Source organism: Chionomys nivalis, chromosome 1, assembly GCF_950005125.1.
Source record: "Chionomys nivalis chromosome 1, mChiNiv1.1, whole genome shotgun sequence".
In the NCBI taxonomy this organism is placed as follows: Eukaryota; Metazoa; Chordata; class Mammalia; order Rodentia; family Cricetidae; genus Chionomys; species Chionomys nivalis.
The window spans coordinates 41,813,187-41,835,688 of record NC_080086.1 but is presented as its reverse complement, the minus strand read 5'-3'; positions in this window follow the sequence as shown (position 1 = coordinate 41,835,688).

Below are 22,502 nucleotides of genomic sequence, written 5' to 3'. Positions count from 1 at the left end.
TTTCACTTTGCTGTCCAGGCTCTATGGAACTGTTCAGGGGTCACTTGGACCTGGCAAAATGCTGTTTAAGGTGGATCCAAGTTGACTCCCTGGAGATCACAAGAACTGAAAGCCCCTGCTCCTTTCCCATCGCCGCAGCATCTCCTGGACACCCTCTTTCTAGCCCATTTACCAGGAGACACAGGTGGCTGATTACTGAGGGAAGTCAATAGTAAAAAGTGAAGCAACAAATTTACCAAACTGGTAAGGCTGTCTCCTGAGAAGGCAAGGAAAAATGTCAGGGAAAAGTCATCAGGGGTTTAGTAAATAGAAAGAAAGGGAAAACCTGTGTGTGCTGAGCAGAAGGAAGCTGTCTTCTCCATCGGACCTGCATGTTGCAGCAGACAGGATATTTAGAGAGGGAGAGCAGACAGACTCAAGCAGGTTTGAAGCAATGAAAAAGAAAGTGGAAAATTCTCTCTGTTCCCCGACTGTCTGGCCCAAGGAATACTGAAGCCAGGTTTGATACGAAAGGAGTGGTCAGTGAGTCTCCAGAAGGCATCCTACTGGGAGAGAGGAGGTGTATGACACAGTTCCCAAGGATGAGGCAGGGGAAGGTTGGGCATGAGTGAGGTAGAGAAAGAAAATCCAAAGGCCTGAATACCCTGGCATCCCAGGGACCCAGGTATGATCAGATTGAGTGGGCACAAGCTGCTAGGTATATCATCATGCAAGAACAGGGGCCAAGGGCTCTGAGCAGGGGAGAGACACAGTCACCTGGTACCAGGACTCTGAGAAAAGCCAGAAGGTGAGGAGAGGCCTGTGCTCGAGAAAGGAAGCCTCACATCCCGGGGAAGGGTTAGAGGTGGATAACCCCGCCAGACCCAATTGTTGGTAGTGGATGGAAAGCAAAGCCATCAGCAAATGTGAAAGCAGATTTGTGGCAGGTAGAAGAGAATGGATCAGAAAGCAAATTCATTGCGGGTGGAAGAGAGCAGACCAGAAAGCAGTATCTAAGCGGTATTTGAGCTAGACCTGACTGCAAAGGCCAGTTTAGAAGTTTAGAAGCCCTTAAATTGAACACTGAGTGCAAAAGTCTGAGGTTTTCCAAAAGGCATCACAGTGGGGATTGTGCAGGGACAGACACAGTTCCCATGAGTGAGACAGAGACGTAAGACCCAAGGGTCTGCAATTCCTAGCTTCTCGGGAATTCAGAAAGGATTAAGTAGGGACAGGCTATCCTGTGCATCATCACACAAAGAACAGTGGCCAAGGACTCGGAACTCGAGAGAGCTGTGGTTGCCTGGTACCAGACTTGATGAGGCCAAAAGGCGAGAAACCACACTTGAGAGACAAGTCATCACTAAAGAGAAATGGCCAGAGGTGGTGCTGGTGTGGACGGAGGAGCCCAGTGATCCGTTAGTTGGAGAAGTAAGGCTTTTGTATGTGAATCAGGTTCTAGGGTCTCTGGTGTGCCTCAAACTGCTGGCAGGCAGGAGAAGGCGCCAGGAGAATCTGCAGCCCCAATGATATAATTTTAAAAATGCCATGAAGAAAAGTCATGCCATACAACAGGGCTCACATGGGAGGTTTATTGGAAGAGGAGAGAGAAGGATCAGAAAAGGGAGCAGAGAAGGGGGCAGAGAGGGGGCAGAGACTTGTCCCTGGGGGCAAGAATGATGAAAGAGGAAGAGGGAGGGGGGAGGGAGAGAGAGGGAAGGGGTAAGGCCTACCTTTTATAAGGGAATATAGCAAATGTGCACAGGAGGTGCTCTTACTAGCTGCAGCTGAGGGTGTATCCTTGTCAGGACCTCAAGGGTAGGCTAGTACAGACGCCTGAATACTAACAACCACCACACAGCAAGGGCACAATAGATATTTGCTAATGAGTAGAAAAGTGCAAAGATGCATGATGGTGGAGAAATTTTAAGCCTCAGTTCCCCCTTCTTTGAAATGGGGTTAATACCTACTAAAGCAGGATTGAAATAAAGCGGCTGTTATTGAGGACTTATATGTGTCCAACTTGACATGCCTGTAACTCCAACACTTAAGAGGTGCAGGCAAGGAGAACCAGAAGTTCAAGGTCATTTTCAACTATGTCAAGAGTTTAAGGCCAGAAATTAACAGTTTCTGTTAATGTGTGTGTGTGTGTGTAGCCTTCATATATATATATATATATATATATATATATATATATATATATATATATATATAAAATATATATATAAAATATATTTAAAAAGATATATAAAAGCTAGAAGAGTAGTTCAGTGGTAGAGCATTTGGCTAAAATGCCCAAAGTCTGGCATCTCAAAACAAACGCCTCTCCTCAAATAAACCTTGCATCTGGAGAGGCTTAGTTCAGGGCAACTATCCCTAAAGATCGCAGGAGAGATTGCGGTCCTTGACTGAGTGGTTCTGCGCTATGATTCTGAGATGTAACTCCATCCCCCTCCTACCTCCAGGAAAACAGATGAAGGGCTGGGGGAGGCTGCAAACAAAGGGATGAGAGAGGTTCTCAGGAAGGTTCCCCCTTTGTGGATTTCTGTCCTCTCGTCCCACCCCTCCCCCACCAGCCCCACCCTTCCCAACCACATACCAAGAATAAACCCCACACCCTGCCTGCCTCCAGTGTCACTGTTTCCTGCCTGTACTGTCACAGGCTACTTGGGCTCTGAGGGATTTTCCAGCTGGGGCAGAGCCTCTAGGACCTGGGGCAGTGTCATAGCTGAGGCTCTGTGAGGCAGACCCAGAGCCAGGAAAACCCCAGGCAGGCCGTGACAGAGAACTGGAGTGGGGCCCTTAGAGGGGGCAGGGTGGAGGCCCCTGGGAAGCCCGACTGGGTCTTCTCTCTTTGATTGCACCACTTGCCCTATAACTTGCTGGTGATGGTTGGCTCTCTGCCAAGGTGAAGCCACGGCATGGTGACACACACCTAGAATCCCAGCATTCAGGAAGTCGAAGCAGGACCATGAAGCCATCTTGGGCTACATAGAAAAAGTAGAGCAGGGTTTTCTACAGCAAACAGTGGTGTAAACGGATTCTGGTTTCACCGAGCACCCGTGCCTGGGGGAAAGACTGTTCTCCGCACATTCTCTTCCCCTAGAGCAGAGACTCCAGTGTCCTGATCTAACCCTCCTGGCTCCCAGCCACCGATAACCATCACGGTGAGATACTAACCCAAGAGAGCTCTTTCCCTGTCCCTTCTCTTTTCGTTTCCACTCTTGATAACCATCTACTCCTGAACCTGCCAGGGGACCCGGTTTCTAGTCTTGCTGCTGCTTCGGCTTTACCTAGCTCCAGAAATAATTTTTAGGCCTTCTCTGAGCCTCAGTGGCCACCTTTACACACTGAGCCCCAGGTGACCCTTTTCAGCTCTTACAGAAAAGTGCAGAGGTCATATTGTCTAGCCACAGCCCCAGGCTTGAGAGCTACACGCATTACCTACTGTATTTGCCTGGCCAGGGTTGGAAAGTGCTGTTTTAACTTAGCTATCTGGAAGACCATGGATTTCTGTTAATGGACAAAGAATAAGAAGAATTAAAAAGTCAAAGCCAGGTTTGGGAGATGGCCTAATAAAATAAAAGTATTTGCTACCAAATCTGATGACTTGAGTTCAATTCATGGGACCAACATGGTGGAAGAAGAGAACCAACCCCTGAAACCTGTCCTCGGACCTGTGCATGTGTGTGACCTGCACACACACACACATGCATACACACACATGCACACATGCACGCACACACACATACGCACACACGGATACTGAGCATCTACATATACTTTTTTATTATTTATTTTACATCCCGACTGCAATTTCCCATCCTTCCTCTCCTCCTGACTCCTCCCCCATCTCTTCCACCTCCTTCCCTCCATACTCTGCACACTGCTTAGATTCCCCTCCTCAATGGGTCTAGTGCACATGGTATCTGCAGGGATTGCTTCCACTGTGGGTAGGCCCTTTGCCTGTCTGTCCAGCTAACATTGCTCATGTCCCAGTTCTTCTCTCTCAGAAGCCTCTGAATCCTCCTCAAAGTGCCTTGGCTGAAACAGACCACATTTCATCTTACTCCCTTGTACGTCACACTCCTCAAAGCATCACACTAAAGATAATTAAATGATTAGGAACGTAAAGTCCAGGACCGGTTTGGCAATGTGGCTCAGTTAATAGAGTGCTTGCCCAGGGAGCAGTAGGCCCTGGGCTTGATTCCCAGCACCACATAAACCACGCACAGTGACACATGCCTATAATCCCAGCACTTAATAGGTTGAGACAGGAGAATCAGAAGTTCAAGGTCACATGTTGGACCATATATTGAGTTCTAGGCCAGCATGGGCTATATGAGACCCTGGTTTATTGTTTTATTTTTAAGTTCAGTACATACTTTCTTTCCCCAGGAAATAAGAATATGGAGACCAATCTGTTGTTGATAACTAAGCATACATAGATGATAGAGATAGATATAAATATATCATCTATTTTTCCACTCACCCATCTTTCTTGCTGTTGTTTTGAGACAATTTCTCAGGTAGCTGAGGCTGGTATCAAACTTACCAGCCGACCAAAGACAACCTTGAATACCTGAACCTCTTGCTTCGACTCCATAGGTGATGGAAATTTCTATCATGTTCCACGAGACCTGGCTTTATTCACCCGTCTTCTGTGTTACCCCGGATCATACAGTTGATGCTCAATAGATTATTGTTTTGTTTGGAGACATGGTTTTATTATATAGCTCTGGCTGGCCTTGAACTCATAGAGATCTACCTGCCTCAGCCTCTTCTGGGTTAAGATTAAAAGTATGTACCCTTGCAACCAGCAGTAATTATTAAATAAACAAATGGCTATAACTAAGCACAACAAAGGCCATGTTCTCCAAACGTCAAAGGAGTCTGGAAGGTCAGGTCCAATTCTTTAAGGTGCTGGGTCTGAGCAGGAGCGGTGTCCTAATGGTTTTTTGTTTGTTTGTCAACTTGACACAAGCTAGAGTTACCTGGGAAGAGAGCCTTCGGCTGAGAGCATTCTTTCATCAGATTTCCTGTAGGCAAATCTGCAGGACATTTTCTTTCTTTCTTTTTTTTTTTTTTTTTTTGGTTTTTCGAGGCAGGGTTTCTCTGTGGTTTTGGAGCCTGTCCTGGAACTAGCTCTTGTAGACCAGGCTGGTCTCGAACTCACAGAGATCCGCCTGCCTCTGCCTCCCAAGTGCTGGGATTAAAGGCGTGCACCGCCACCACCCGGCGACATTTTCTTCCTTAAGGATTAATGTGGGAAAACTAAGCCCACTGGAGGCTGTATCATCACCAGGCAGGTGGTTCTGCGTTGTATAAGAAAGCTAGCTGAGTGAGATGGAGAGGTGGCTCAGCAATTAAAAGCACTTGCTGGGGGCTGAGAGATGGCTCAGAGGTTAAGAGCACTGACTGTTCTTCCAGAGGTCCTGAGTTCAATTCCCAGCAACCACATGGTGGCTCACAACCATCCATGATGAAATCTGGTGCCCTCTTCTGGCCTGCAGGGATACATGCAGGCAGATGCTGTATAAATAATAAATAAATAAATCTTTAAAAATAAATAAATAAAAGCACTTGCTGTTCTTGCAGAGGACCTGGGTTCAATTACCAGTATCTACATGGTGGCTCACGGCCACCTGTAACTCCAGTTCCAGTGGATCTACCCTCACAGGCACCAGGCATGTATGTGGTACACATACACACATGCAGGCAAAACACTCACAGACATAAAATAAACTCAGAGCTGGAGAGATAGCTTGGTGGTTAGGAATACTTGTTGCTCTTGCAGAGGACTTGAGTTCAATTTCCAAGACCCGCTTAGTGGTTTACAACCATCTGTAACTCCCAATTTTAGGGGACCCGAAGCCTTCTTCTGACTTTCTCAGGCACCAGGCAAACATATGGTGTACATACATCCAAAATGCAGGCAATACATTCGTACGTATAACACAAAATGAAACAAAACAATAGACTAAAAGCAAAAGCAACAACAAAAAGAAAATGAAGCAGGCTGAGCAACCCAGTAAACATCGCTCTTCCATGGCTTCTGCTTCAGTTCCTGCCTCCAGCTCCCTGCTCTGACTTCCCTCAGTGATGGAGTACAACCTGAGAGTCGTATGATGACATGCCCACCCTAGGGTGTTTGTGGTCTTCCTGTTTCATTACAGAAATCAAAAAGTAATCAATACAAGAAGGGTGTGCTGCGCCCAAGGGGCCTACACAGACGGACACTTGTTCATCAACTGGGAGTCAGAGATTTTGGCTTCCCCAACTGTCTGGGTGTCCTAGGATGTGGACAGCCATGGATCCTTTAATGGGAACATTTATAAGAGATTCCCCAAGTCTTCAGACTGGGTAAATGTAAACCATAAATGGTTCCAGGTTCTTCCAGGAAACCACACTGCAACTTCAGGAGCCCTAACACACAGTCACCACGACACCAGCAGCCGTTCTCTGGGATGCAGAGCTTGCATCCAGCATGGGGGTAGAAGCAGGAGGCCATAATAAAAGCCTTCCATAGGCAGCCCTAAAGTGCTTTCAGCTTCTAACTGGTCTGAGACACCACTACCCCCACAACATCTGAAATTACAGTTGCCTTGCCCTATCTGTGGATACAGCATCTACAAATTCAACAACCCGTGGATTGAAATTTACTTGTTTTAAAATGCAGAATGTCTGCCCAGTGTGCATAAGGTCTTGGGCTTGATCCCTAACCCCATACCCAAAAGAGCCTGTGCTGAAAGTGTCATTATCCCCACCAAACAATATGGTTGAAGTCTTTATATAGTGTTCTAGTATTTACCTTGATGAGGTATTATGTTATAGACAATTGAAGGTTTACAGGAGTGTATGTATAGTGTCTACTGTTCTGAAGAGACACCATGACCACAGCAACTCTTACAATGAAAAAATTTAATTGGAGTGACACTCTTACAGTTTCAGAGGTTCAATCCATTATCATCATGGTGGGGAGCATGGTCGTGTGCGGGAAGACTTGGTGCCAGCTACATCTTGATCAGCAGGCAACGGAAGGACTGTGCCACCTCAAAGTCCACACCCACAGTGACACACTTCCTCCACCAAGACCACATACTTCCTAATAGTACCACTTCCTATGAGATTATGGGGGTCAATTACATTCAAGCTATCATGTATAGGATCTAAGAAAATACCATCACCAGGTGGTGGTGGTACTCTCCTTTAATCCCAGCACTCTGGAGGCAAAGGCAGAGGCAGGCAGATCTCTGTGAGTTTGAGGCTAGCCTGGTCTACAAAGCTAGTCCCGGGACAACCAACGCTACACAGAGAAACGCTGCCTCAAAAAAACAAAAACAAACAAACAAAAACTCACAAAAGCAACAACAAAAACTACTATTTTATATCAAGGACTTGAACAACATTGGATTTTGATACCTGGAAAAATCCTGGGTGAATCTCTCTGAGAGACTGAGAGATAATTGTAATTAATTCAAATTTAAACTTAAAACATGGGGGGTGGTTTGGGGGAGGTAGCTCTGTTGGTAGAATGGTTGCCCAGCTTGAGGTCCTGGGTTTGCTCTCTGATACTGCATAAACTGAGCATGTGGCCAATAATCCTAGTCCTCAGAAGGTTGTGGCAGAGACTCATCCTTCCTAGTGTTCAAGGATATCCTGGGATACAATGTTCAAGGACAGCCTGGAATACATAGGAACCTATCTTGAAAACAATTTTTTTTAAAAAAATTACCATCACGACGTTCAAATGTTCATAACAAAAAAGAATAGTATAATAAAATTCAGACCCCAAATGTAACTTGCAAGGTTATGAATTTGTGGATAGTTATGCTTTCTTTTTATGATTAAAAACCAAACAAACAGGGGCTGAAGAGTTGGCTCAGTGGCTAAGAGCATTGTTGTCCTTCCAGAGAATCCGGGTTCAATTCTCATCACCCACATGATGCTTAACAACCATCTGTAACTCCAGTCTCAGGGGAACCAGCGTACTCCTCTGACCTCCATGGTCACTGCGGGCACAGTGCGTAAACTTACCTGCAGATAAAATAACAAACACAAACATACACACAAAACAAAACGAAACAATCAATGTAGGTTTATTTAAATCAAATTGTAGGTAACAGACAATGTTATCCGTGAATACCCTCTGAATAGATCTGGATTCATTGTAGAAAAAAATTTTAAATTTAAAAGAAATTTACAGGCGTTGGAGAGATGGCTCAGTGGTTAAGAGCCCAGGTCCTCATTCCCAGCTCACAACCATCTGTAACTACAGTTCCAGGGGGTCAGAAGCCCTCTTCTGGCCTCTGGAGGCATCCAGCATAGGCATACATGTTATGCAAACATTCATTCAGGCAAAATGCCATATACGTAAAAATTTTTTTTTAAGAAAACTATGTAGCGTGCACTCACTTAGCATTGGTCGAATGGAGTAGCTGAGGCTGCGTATGAACCTCTTTGTCACCTTATTCTGGGCAGGGTGTCTCTCTGAGCCTCAGCTTTTTAAAGTGTGAAATGGGTACAAAAAGTGTGTGTGCCTTTGTGTCAGTGGTTCCCAACCTCCCTAGTGCTGCGGCTCATGTTCTGGTGACCTCCAACCAGAAAATTATTTCATTGCTACCTTATAACTATAATTTTGCTACCGTTATAAATTGTAAAGTAAATATCTGATGCAGGGCCCCTTAAGGGGTTGCGACCCACAGGTGGAGGACCACTGCTTTATGTGGCAGGTGTTAGGGTAGAAGGAGTTGATTGCAATAGGTGGGATGCCTGGCCCACTGCAGCTGCTCAGCTCAGGTGGGCATGGTTACCATTTGGGAGCATCCTTCCCACCTGGGCTGAGACTCACACATCCTGAGCTGAAATGCCAAAGAAAGCAAATGGCTTCCCCTAGCACGCAGCAGCGTTGCTCCGGAAGGGAGTCGGCCTCGTGTGGGAAGACACACTTCTGCTTGTCTGGGGTGGGGGTTTGTAATCCCTGGTCCCACGCATCCAGAGGCTAACTTCAAGGCCAGCTTTGTTTTGTTCTGTTTTGTATTTTGGTGCTAGGGATGCAGCCCAGAGCCACACTCATGCTAGGAATACTTGCTACCATCTGGCCGCCCACGCGACTCCCGTGATGGCTTATTGACTAATAATATGTTCCATCTGACAGGGTGACTTTTGCCTACGGGTCCCACGCCCTGGGTCCCACAAGGAAGGAGAGAAAGGAAAGGATAAAGAGTAGAAGATAAGACTGAAATCTACTTTACAGATGGAAAACAAAAGTCTGGCTTTGGGTGCCAGCTAATGACGGAGCTAAGAACAGACTGCGGAACCCAGTCCCAGCTCCCACATCTGTAAAATGGCTGGGCTGAAAGTGCAGGCAGCCATCCTGAGATGGCCAGATGGACCAGGTGAAGGCCCGACCCCGATAGCAGCAAGATGTTTATGCACATACGGAGAAGGCAGCTTCTAAGAACCAGCAGCTTGTACTTTCTCTGAAGAGGCTTTTGAAAGCGAAGGTTACAGAGACAGTCTCCCCCCCCCCACCCCTTATAGATGGAGGGCACACAGCTAAGGTGCACAGCCAGATGCAAACACTTCCCTTTCTGTTCTTGTTAATGCAGATAAAAGTACTTCCTTCTGCATTCTCGGGACCTGCTCTGCACCCCTTGCCCATTCTGGCAGCCTCCTATCCTCACAGCCTCCACCCTCCCGCTGCCCTGCACTTGACCTAGTCCTAGATGGTCCACAGGATAGGAGCCCTGGGCCGCCCTCACCTCAGTTAGTTCCTTCTCTCCTTTCCTGTGCTGGTGCCCGGTCTTTCACTTCTTCCTGCAGGGCGCAGGGCGGAGGCGGCCACTGCACCTCTTTCTTGCAGCTGTGGTGGTCTGAGGGACAGACAGTGACAGGATTGGTTCTGCTCTCAGGCAGATTTCTCCACATGCTTAGATTTCTTCTTCAGGACACTGCAGATGGTCACCTCCACTTCCCTGGGTGGAGGACACCATGTTCATCCCCCTCCAAGAGGGATTTCTCTCATTTAAACCTCTCTTGCAGCATAGGGTAGGAGGATGGCTCGGCTGTAAACCACTACACCACAACAAGCTTGAGGCCCTGAGTTGGATCTCTAGAGCCCATATCAAGTTGGGTTCATCTGTAATCCCAGGGTTCCTGCAGCGATATGGAAGGAGACAGGGGAACCCCCAGAAACTGGCAGACCAGCAGCAGATAACAAGAGCCCCTGCCTTACACAATGTATAATGCTCCATCCTGACAATGACATCTGAGGTCATGCCCTAACCTTCACACAGGCAATATGATACGTGTGTGCGCACACACATGCACACGTATACACACACACACACACACACACACACAGGCTCCCCCAGAACACCAGCTCTTCTTAACCACACCCACACATCAGCATCCGAAAACATCCTACCTTACCTAGTCTTTGAAGTGACAGCTAGCTATCTAGACTTACAACAGCCCGTACCCATTGTACTGATGAGGGAGGCGGCAGATTTCAGTGATGGCAGTGTAGGGAACCTTGGAATCGGCTCCAGACACCCCAAGACTAAGTTCTCTACACAAAGGATAATTATTTGCCCCAGAGGAACAAAAGACAGGGAATAAGAGACAAAGGCAGAAGATAGAGGAAGAGGGGGAAGGGGGAAGGGAACAAAGGAGAAGGAAGAAAAGGGGCGAGAGAAAGGGGGTGGGATATTTGTCTTGAAGGGATGAACAAAGGACTGCCTTTGGATAGAGAGGAGTCAGATGTGGCTCCTAGGAAAATGGCAGTTTATAAAGGTACGAAAGAAAACCCACATTAGGATGAGGTGTTTAGTTTTAATTGAGCATGTTAATGAGATAAGACAAATGGGGCTTTTGATGCTGGACTTCAATACTTTGATAGCTGGACCCTGGTAGTCAGCCTCAGAAGGAGGAAGTGACCCGAAGAAAGGGAATAGACCTTGGGGGCTAGTTTCAGGACCTTAATCGACCACTTTTTAGCAAGGCAGAGGGAACAGGGGACGAGCAAGGCTTGCTAGAGCCACATGCTCTAATGGACTCGTGTCCTTTGAGGCAGAAGGGTCCCAGGAGGGCTTACTACTCCACTCATCTAGTTATGAGTGCCTAGTGAGTGTCAAATAGTGCCAGATAGCAAATGTTGTGTATGCAGCGAACCCTAAGGTAGGGCTCCTGTCCTCTCAAGGCTTACAGCTAAGGGGTGATGGTGGAGGTGGTCACAGACACGGAAACAGAACTTCACAGCAAGCTGGTCCTCTCCCTTGGGCTGTTGACACTACCATGCAGTGGACAACTCACCGTGAATTAGCCAGGTGGACGAAACCACTCCAACAACAGGGCCATTGGAACTACACCTTGTGGTCACAGGTGCTTTGGAGTGAATCTCAGTGGCTTTCCAAGTCATTGCCGTCTCGATCGCTCCCCATAGCCCACACCTAAAAGCTGGCAGAGGCTGGGTGGGGACATGAGTCACCATCACCAGCCTAGAGCCTTTGTCTGACACTTTCCACCCATGGCCAGGAACACCCTTCTGGAAACCAAGGTGAAAGGGAGGGTAGCGTGAGTCTGGAATTACAGACTGGGCATCCACAGCTCTGTGGTTCTCCTTGCCCAACTCCTCCCTACCTCCTACCTCCAAGGGATTCATGAGCACTCACTGGAAGAGCTGTGCAGGAACTGCCTCCAGCTGCAACAGTGTGTGTGTGTGTGTGTGTGTGTGTGTGAGAGAGAGAGATGTGTGTGATATGTGTGTGTGCATGTGTGTGATATATGTGTGATATGTGTGTGTGATATGTGTGTGAGAGATATATGTGTGTGTGTGTGTGTATGATGTGTGTGAGTGATATGTATGTGTGTTTGTGTATCAACCCAGAAGTGGTGATTGGGTGATAGGTGGTAAGCAAGAAAAGAGAAATGAAAATAAGAAAAGAAGAAAGGGAAAGGAGGTGGGGAGATGGGGGCCTTGAGAAAGTCTGTCAAGAGAGGAGTGTGGGAGCAGGAGGGTCAGAAGTTCATCCCTGGTTATACACACAGACAGACACACGCATGCACACACACACACACACGCCAGAGCTGGTGAGATGGCTCAGTGGGTAAGGGCACTTGCCATCAAGCCTAAGGACCTGAGTTTGATCCTCAGGACCCACATGGATAGAAGGACAGGGTGTTCTCTGACTTTGCATGCATATCATGATGTATGTGCCTATACACGTTCACACACACGCACACAAAATTAATGTAAAAAAATCACTTTTAAATCTCTGTCACTTTCTCCCCTGACACACTTTTACTGCCCCCCCGCCCCCAACACCCAGTGTCTCCCTACAGTAAGAGCCTTCCAAGAAAAGAGTCAGGAGCTGGGAGAATTAGGGGTCCAAGGTTATTAGCTACATAGTGAGTTTGAGGACAGCCTAGGCTAGATGAGACCCTGTCTCAAAGCAAAACAAAACCAAAAGGAAAGAAAAGCAGAAAGGATTGCTAGTCTCTTGACCTCCTTCCCTCTGTTGGTGTGAAGGACCGCTTCCTCCCATTCCTTCCTTTTCCTCACTATTTAATGGCTCAGCAAAAGCTACCCTTTTCCTTGGCTTTAAAATAATATCTGAAGAGTATTCTCAACCTCCCCCAATTCCTTCACTTCATGTGCTTGGACAGGATGCATTGCAGGGGTTACTTTTGTGAAACATAAACCCTTCACTTGCAGACACCAAAGACTGCCATTCAGTCTGCCCCTCTTGTCCGCTGTGCAGAAAGGCTGGTGTGCAGACAGCTTCTTTTGTGGCAGGCCTGCCTGCTGAAAGCCAGCAGGACACTGGCCAGCTAATTGTTCACAGAGAGCCCAGAAGCACAGGCGGGAGAGTGGAAGGGGGCTGTGCTCACCCACAGGATTGGAATCTCACAGCTGGAGACCTTTGTGCCTCTGTCCACACAGACAGTTTCAGCAAAAGGGCAGAGAAATCACAGGGCCTGTCTTGTTGGAGGTTTTGCAAGCCAAGTCCCAGAAGGGGTTGCTGAAAACATCCTGCTTCCCCAGAAGTGTTGAGTGGCGATTGGGAAGAATTCATGATAGCTGGTGGGCAAGGGATGAGGAAAGAAGAAAGGGAAAGGAGAGACAAGAGACAGAGAGAGACAGAGAAAGACACACATACACAGAGACAGAGAGAGACAGAGAGAGAGAGAGAGGCTGTGAGAAAGTCTGACAAGAGAGGACTATGGGAGGAAGGAGGGTCAGAAGTTTAAGGTCATCCCTGGTTGCATAGTGAGTTGGCGGCTAATCTAAATAGTCTCAAAAAAAAAAAAAACATAGAAGAAAGAAGAGTAATGCTAATTGTGTTAAGTGTGGTGGCACATGCCAGCAATCCCAGCATCTAGAGGGAAGGCCCCCTGGCGTACATTGTGACACTGTGTCTCCAAAACCAAGGGCTAGGAATGCTCAGTCGTATGCCCAATGTGTATGTCACACACACACACACACACACACACACACACTAGTGCAATCATGTGCATGCTTGTGCACATGTACACACACACACAAAGAAATCTAGCAGTATGATGGCCATTTATGGAACACTTATTTGACAGCAAGTATGTGCTGTATAACACTCCAAGATAACTAAGGTCACGTACTCTGCAATGGAGAGTGACTCCCTTGGGCTGGCTGTCAGGTGTCTTCGTGGTTGCCCCTTTCACTCTCAAAGGTGCTCTGACTGAAAGATTTATGGAGCAGGTGACCCTGGTAGGTCCCACCGTGGGAGACTGCTGCCGAGAGAGCTTGGGTATGGAGAGTTTATTCAGCGGGTATTGGGAGGGTAGGGGGTATGGGAAGTGGAGGGGGGGTGAAGAAAGGGGTGGAGGCCCACACCATGAATCATAACACTGCCAGGCATGACAGCTTTACGTGATAATCACCTCTTTTGGGTCCAACTGAGCAATGCCACTTGCTGGCCAACTGGAAACTCTCCCTACTGGTGACTGGGCTTCAGGTTCATGGCAAGACTCTGGTTGTTTTCCAACACAAACCAGAAATCCAGATTTGTATGTGAACCAGTAAAATCTAGGAGATTCTCATGTAGTCCAGGTCAGCTTCAAATTGACAGTGTAGCTGAAGACACCTTTCTAATCACCTTCCCTCTACCTCCCAGTGTTGAGGTTACAGGGAGGTACCTCCTGCCATGTCTGCTTCATACAGGACTGAGGACCAGACCTATGCCTTTGTATTGCTAGACAAGCACTCTACCAACCAAGCTACAATCCATTTTTTTTTTAAAGTAAGTATACTTTTTAGAATCTGAAAAACTGGACTTTAAAAAAACGTGGATTGAGTTGAGGGTATCTCGGCGACAGAGCCCTTCTCTAGTATGCTCAAAGTCCTGGGGCTCAGCAACATAAATCAACACAATTTTAATGTTTCCATAGTCATTATCTACTTTTCAAAGTTTAATTACTGATTAAAAATTGCTATATTCTGGACTGGAGAGATGGTTCAGTGGTTCAGAGGATGCAAGTTTGGTTCCTAGCAACTACCTGGTGACTCATAACCATCTCTGTACCTCTGGTTTTAGGGGAATCTGATGCCCTCCTCTGGCTTCAAGGGCTCCTGCACGCACATAGTACACACAAACTCACTCAGGTTCACACACATACACAATGTATATGTATGCCAATATTCATCTAGTTAGGTGGAGCATGATTGACTTAGGGCAGGAGATATTTCTTTCCCATCTCTAGACTAGAGGACCTGACTTTCTTTTTTTTTTTTTGGTTATTGTTTTGTTTTTTGAGATAGGGTCACTCTACATATCCCTGGCTGTTCTGGAACTCACTATGTAGACCAGGCTGGACTTGAACTCACAATGACTTGCCTGCCTTCTGAGTGCTGGGATTGAAGGCATGTGCCACCACACTTGGCCATTGACAGTCTATTGAGAAGACCTGGACAAGTAAAATGGCAGTTACTACACAGGCCATAACGGTGGTGACAAAGGGGAGTCCAGGGTGAATCAGGTGTCACAGGAGAGGCAGCTGGCTCAGCCAGCCACAGGAAGGAATCTGGGAAGGCTGCCCGGAAGAGGGTAACCACTGAGCTGGTGTCTACGGCATGACTGAGACCAGGTTCTGGAAATGATAATGGGGCCAGGACACCTTGCCCCTTGGTGATTTCTGGATTTGGGGCAACTCGGCAGGCACCGATTCATTCAGCCTGAACAATGGCCCTATGAGTCAGGACCTTGGATATTCTAGTCTTCCAGGGGGAGAGACTGATTTGCGACTAGCTCAAGTAACTTCCCCCTGGTCACTGACCATACACGTGATAGTGATATACACCCTGAGCTCCTTGTGATTGCGCTGGACTGCTGTGCATTCAAAGAGCAGGCAGGAGAGAGCAGGGTGCGGCTATCAGGTTGAGGGGGAAACTGTGTGCTGAAACTGTGTGCATGTGTGTGTGATTGTGCACTCACACACACACATGTAGAGTGACACAAGACATATTGGGGAGCTTTGCTTTGTTTTTAAACCTAGTGGAAAGCTTTTGCAGCCTTAAAGATTCGTTTGATCACACACACGCACACACACACCCGCCCCCTTCTCTGGAAGAGGAAACTGAGGCTAAGAAGGGTTTCCCCTCATCCACCCTTGCTCACACAAACCTAGGTCTCTGCAGTTCACACAGAGAGGCCCCAACCAGGGAGAGCCAGAGAAAAGGGAAGGTGCAAGAGCGGCTTCCAAGAACTTCAGCTGGAGACTGCAGAAGCTGCACAGGAGAAATCAACCCGCCCCTTGCGGTCCCTTGCACAGCCTGGGTGGACCTGTGCTGTTCCTTTGGCCTCACCCTTTCCACCCACAGGTCTCTTGTAAGAGGGCAAGGTGCTCAAATTCTCAGTCCAGGGACACAAAGACACAAGGTCTGGGTCGGGCTGTGCAGCCCCCACACGGAGTCAGATAATGCTGCTGTAAAGGGAGACAACCTGGCTGCAAGCCTTGCGGGCGTTTAACCAGATGAAAGAGCTGGCAGGGTGCAAAGAGCCCCCCACCCCTCATCCCCAGAAAGCCTTAGATGACAATGACGATCTGGGTTCCCAGGATACCTGCCAGCCCACTGATAAACTGATTAATGTGCAATGTGTGTGTGTGTGTGTGTGTGTGTGTACCTCTGACCTCAGGTCGGAGTGGCCTTGCAGTGTTCCCAGACGCTTGGCTGGTGGGCCGCTACTAATTTGCATGGGTGAATTCAAATCATTTTGTTGACTCTAGTGGCTGGAAAGACAGACACACTCATTCTGCTTGCCTGGTGGTGAGCCCTGTTCTAGCTGCCACCAGCTCTCAAGGCCTCTGATCTCACTGATCTCATGCTCTGTTCTACTAGAGCGACAAAGAGGAGAGACAAGGTGACAAAGAAAATAAAATTACTTCAAAGGGGGCTGGTCCTGGATCAGGATGGCCCAGCACTGGCACTACTGATGGATACTTTTTTTGTCCAAAGGGCTGTCCTGATAGGAAGTTTAGCATTCTTTATTGCACCCCACTGGATACCAGGAGAAAATCCACCAGTTATGGGCGACCACAGTAAAAATGTTTCTAAATTGCCATGCCCAGCACTCTAGAGGCAGAGACAGGAGGATCTCTAAGTTTGAGTTCAGCCTGGTCTACAGAGTTAGTTCCAGGACAGCCAGGGCTACATAGAGTAGAGAAACCCTGTCTTGGAAAAAAAAAAAGTTCTTAAACATTGTCAAATACTCCTAGGGGTCAAAAATTACCATTACCTGGTTGAGAACCCCTGCTCTAGATCTGAGCTCCTCACTAAAATCATATTGCAAACCACAAGAAGAAGTTTCAATATTTTACATTTAAGAAGTAAAAAGAATAGGCTAAAGGCCACAGGTTTTGACATCAGTACAAACAGAAAAAGGAACAAGTGACTTATTTGCTTAGTTTTTCTGTGCTGGGGTTCTTCATACGAGATGCAAGCGCTCTACCACTGGGCTGCATTCCCTGCCCAGGGGAAATCAATATAAATCATCATCATTTTAAATTATGTGTGTGCGTGTCTGTGTGTGGTGGTGGGTGGTAGGGGATGTGGCATTAGCTCTAGTGTCCCTACAGCAGAGGCATTAGATCCTGCGGAAGTTACAGGAGGTTGTGAGACACCTGATCTGGGTGCTGAGAAGGAAATTCAAGTCCTCTGAAAGTACAGTCCATGCTTCTAAACACTCAGTCATTTCTCCAGCTTCTAATCAATAAAAACTTATTTTATTGAGCATGTGTGAGAGAGCATGGTCATGATGCCAGCACTGGGGAGACGGAAGTAGGGGGCTCATAAAAGCTACATGCACTAGCTTACCCCAGTTCCAAATCCCACAACACTTCCTTACTACTGATGCCCAAGGTTGGGAAGGGCAGATGAGGCAGTTTGTGTCCTGATGTCACTGTACCAGGAGGACATGTACATGTGGAGCTCCCTGAGGGCCTGAGGGTTAGGATCCACAGCACTCGTATGGGAAGGGAAGATGAGGCAGTTTGTGTCCTGGACGTCGCTGCATTAGGAGGACATGTACATGTGGAGCTCCCTGACGGCCTGAGGGTTCAGTTCCACAGCACACGTGTGGTAGCCTCAGCCTTGTCACATAGGTGAACTTCCTGTTCCCAAGGCCAGAACACTCTAGAAAAACAGTTATTAAGGAGTTAGAGGTTTACTGCTTTCCAAGGTCTACCCTTTCAGCAAGAGCAGTTTTAGATCTCCCCTGGGGAGCCACCCTCCACTCCCGGACAGTATCTGGATAGAGCCCCACACTCCCGTCCAAAATCCTCTTCATTTCTACTTAAAACACAGCCCAGACGAAAGGTGTTTATTGCCAAAGCCCAGGCATGGCTGGCTTCTCACTTCCTCTCCCTTTCAGGCTCCCTGGGCAAGTGGGAGGTGGAGGGAGAGTGAAGCAGGGGTCAGCGAAGCCTGAAGTCTGACTCTGACAGGTGTGAAAGGGGGCCTCAGGCTGGTTAAACCCAAAGGGAGCCAGGACTAGCGGAACAGAGATCAGAGCTCCCAAGGACATCGGGTATGGGGGTGGGGTGGGGAGCACTAGCAGCCTGTTTCCCTTCCTAGTGGTCTTGGTCAAGGCAGTGTGCTGGATTAGAGACCAGAGCTTGTGGGTCTCCTGGGCGTGGCAGTCATCTTTATAAAGGTGACCTTTAAAAACGATAAAAGCTGGGGCTGGAGAGATGGCTCAGCAGTTAAGAGCATTGCCTGCTCTTCCAAAGGTTCTGAGTTCAATTCCCAGCAACCACATGGTGGCTTACAACCATCTGTAATGAGGTCTGGTGCCCTCTTCTGGCCTTCAGGCATACATACAGACAGAATATTGTATACATAATAAATAAATATAAAAAATAAACGATAAAAGCTACTGGACTGGATGTAGCAAGAGGTAAACCAACTGTATGCGTGGTAGAGCCACTGAATATGTGATAGTGCCACTGTATGTGTGATAGAACCACTGAATGTGTGGTAGAACAGCTGTATGTGTGGTAGAACAACTGTATGTGTGGTAGAGCCACTGCATGTGTGGTAGAGCCACTGCATGTGTGGTAGAGCCACTGCATGTGTGGTAGAACAACTGTATGTGTGGTAGAGCCACTGCATGTGTGGTAGAGCCACTGCATGTGTGGTAGAGCCACTGCATGTGTGGTAGAGCCACTGCATGTGTGGTAGAACCACTGCATGTGTGGTAGAGCCACTGCATGTGTGGTAGAGCCACCATATGTGTGGTAGAACAGCTGTATGTGTGGTAGAGCCACTGCATGTGTGGTAGAACAGCTGTATGTGTGGTGGAGTCTTTTTCTTATATGCAAGAAATGTTGTGTTTGAGCACATTTCCCTGGAGGGGTATGCGAGAGAAAGAGTGAGAGAGTGGAACCGGGGGGAAAAGGATGGGGGGTAGACAAAATAGTTTTAGACTTTATAGCTGGACATAGTGGCACACATGAGCAATCCTACTACCTGCAAATAGATACTAGAGAATCAGGAGTTCAAGGGCAGCCTGAGTTAAATAGAAAGTCTGAGGCCAGTCTTAACTACTTAAGATGCTAACTCATAAACACTCATTCAATATTCAAAAAGATAAAACGCATGGGCTGGGCGTGGTGGCAGGGACTTTAATCCAGCAGGTAGGTGGGGGTGGGGAAAGCGGGCAGCTCTTTGTGAATTCAAGGTCACTGGGCTATTCTGTGAATTCCAGGTTGGCTTGTGCTACCTGAGACCCTGTCTCAAACAACAGAAACAATCAAACAAAAAACCCTCAACCCAATTTTAGAATAGAAAAAGAAAATTGAATTTATTTCATATGTAATATATTCTGGATGTTTTTTTTCTAATTACATTGATTTTATTTACTAATGTGGTGTGTGTGTATACATGCCTTGGCTTGTATGTGGAAGTCAGAGGACAACATGGAAGATCCCTTTTTCCACCAAGTGGGTGCTGGGGATTGCACTCAGTCAGGCTTAATGACCATTATGACCACTGGCTGTACATGCTGAGCCATACCCCCAGTCCCTCTGTACGGTATTTTATACAGTTCTGAGGATCAAAACCCAGGGTCTCTTAAACGCTAGGCATAAAGCCTCCCACTGAGTTCCACCCTCAACACTCATTTACTGCTGCTTCTCCTTGTCCTCCATCTCCCTCTTCACCTCACGCTCATTTTGAAGCATTCATTATGAGAGTGAGACCCAGTGAGCCCACTCAGGGTGACAGCGCCCTGGGCTGGAGTGGCCCTTGCTAGTTTCCCGACTTTATGTAGGCAACAAATTCCATTTGCTCTTCTGTTTTCTCGTTCATAAGTCTTAATAAATACTTGGCAGAGCAGCAGCAGAAGACTCCCCACCCTCACCCCAGCACACATGAGGCTCTGGGTTTGAACGCCAGCCCACTTGAAAAGAAGCCAAACTAGTTTGCAGATCTCTATAAGGTGGGTTAACATAGACCTAGAATTCTATCCTGGGTCTGCGTGAGCACTGTTGCTCTTAGATGAATTGCCTGAGGCTAGACTTCTGAGTTCAGTCAGTAAGTCCAGAGTCTGCATTCCACCACACCAATTGAGTCACTAACTAGTGACAAGGCAGGAAAAGTGACCGTATACTTCAGTACTACAGACAGCCTCTCCCACAGGCACACCTTTGTGTTCAGGGAGGGACACCTATTGTTGTTGTCTGCCTAGCAACCATTCCCTTTTATTTTGGGAACCTCTCAACGTGTGAGGTTCAGATAGTTTTAATGCCATTCGCAGGCCTAGGGGCGAGTGTGTGACTCAGGCTAAGGGTTGATCCTTGACAGTTTTGTAGAGAGGCAGGATTTCCTTGCAATGAGGTTATTAAACTGGTCAGATAGAAGCCTAGAGCTAGTGGGAAGAATCGTTGCCATTTTAGGATCCCCAAAAACAGGGCAGACAGATACCAACAATATTAGACCAGCATCTAATCAGTCAGATACAGCTGTGCCTGAAGCGGTCCGCTGGATTTCCCCTATTAGCTGGTCCAGGCCCTGTCGTCAACCAAAAGTCCTCACCAATTAATCCCAGGCTTATCTGGCACCAGGCTCATCTTGTACCTTAAACCACATCAGCCTGACTCAACAATGTAAATACCAAAGAAATGGCAAAAGCAAATAAAACAAATGCTTTCTCTTTCATCTTCTCTGCTCAGATCAATGGAGGGCCCTAGCAATGGCTAGATTCATGTAGCAACATGGCTAAGAATGATTCTTTTTCTACATTACCTCTTTTTTTTTTTTTTTTGCTTTGGTTTGGTTTTGAGACTGGGTCTCAGGTAACCCTGGCTAGTCCCAAACTTATATAGCCAAGGATGACCTTGAACTTTTGATTTCCCCCAACTTCTGACGTGACTCTACCAAGTGAGCAGCATCCCCAGCCCTCTTCCTTCTTTTGGAAGATGAGCTTTTCCTATGTTGCTTAGGCTAGACTCAAACTCTAAATCTTCCTGCCTCAGTCTCCCAAATGCTAGGATTGTAGGTGTGTAATGCCTACAATACTATACCGCACACACCTACGCCACCATTTATGAATGACCAGGTTAACTGCATAACCGTGGCTACTTTTGGGTCAGTACTATGGCTGTGCCCATAACATCTGAGTCAATCTTATGAAAATGAGGCTGCTCTAGTTCTGACATTCCTGGGAAAACACTAGATACTACCATGAAACGAAAGAAAGAATATATGTTTCCTTTCACAGTTTGGAATTGTATTTGTGCCTGAAAGTCTCCAAAACTGTAATCATTGAATAAGTGTTCACCCTTCTTTCCAGAAGTCAGGTCCTCTGAGCTCTGCTAAAACCATTAAGATAAGAAGAATTATTCCTTCATTTCTTAAATACTTAGCATTCCAACAAAGAGCAAAGAAGTCCTCTCCTCCCTTCTCTAAGGCGAGTACCTTCCTGTTCTTCGTTAAGGACAGACGCGCTGTGACTGCGCAGGCCCTGACCTTGATGCTGTCTTCAGCTACAGACCCGTCTGTTGGGGGAGTCAAGCCACTGAGTCATCTAGAGGAATGTGCCCCACCACACCTCACCTCATGGCTGAGAAGCCAGACTACCAGCTTAGCTGGCTGGAGAGCTTGGCAGCCCCTGCGAGGACAAGTTGGGAGAGCTGCTCTGTGCAGACGGTCACCCCCTGATGACCTCACCTGCCCAGTTGGTGACTCACCTCCCAATTCTCTCGCCTACCAGCCAAATCTTGCTCATTTGGAATACCTGAGGGGAATACCAGGCCCCTGGGGTTGGTGAAAACACATGATTGTGCTATTTTTGAGGGCATGATGTTACCTTTCAGGTGCAGGCAGGAATCCTGATAACCTTGGCAGATAGGTCTCAGGGGAAGGGCACAAGGAACCTTTTCGTACAAGAAAGAGTTGAATAAGAATGAAAACTGCTGGGCTGGGCATGTAACTCAGTGATAGAGTGTTTGCCTAGCAAGTGATGGGCTAGGATTTTGACCTTAAGTTGAAAAACTATTAAAAAAAAAATCAAGATTACTAATGTGGCTGATTTTCTCTCAATTTTTTGTTTTTAAGATATGTATGTAAATATTTACATATTACATATATATGAAATATGTACCCTTTGAGGTTTTTTTTTTCCTTCTGTAATGGGGTTTCATGTATTCCAGGCTGGTCTGTAATGCCCGATGTAATCAAGGATGTCCTTAACTTCTGCCCCTACCTCCTGAGCTGGTGTTACAGGTCACACCACCATGCCCAATTTCTGGTAATGGGGATTCAACACAGGGCTTCATGCATGCTAGGCGAGCACTCCGCAGACTGGGCTCCATCCCCAGCCTCCCTTTCCAGTGTGAAGTGTGCACGCTGGTGTCATGGCTGCCCAGTCCCAGCACTGTGCCACCACACGGCTGTCTGTTTCTAGTGCTTGCTCATCTCCACACACAGGACTCCAGTTATATCAAACAGAAACTTCCCCACCCACTAGGAACCTCGACTCCAGATC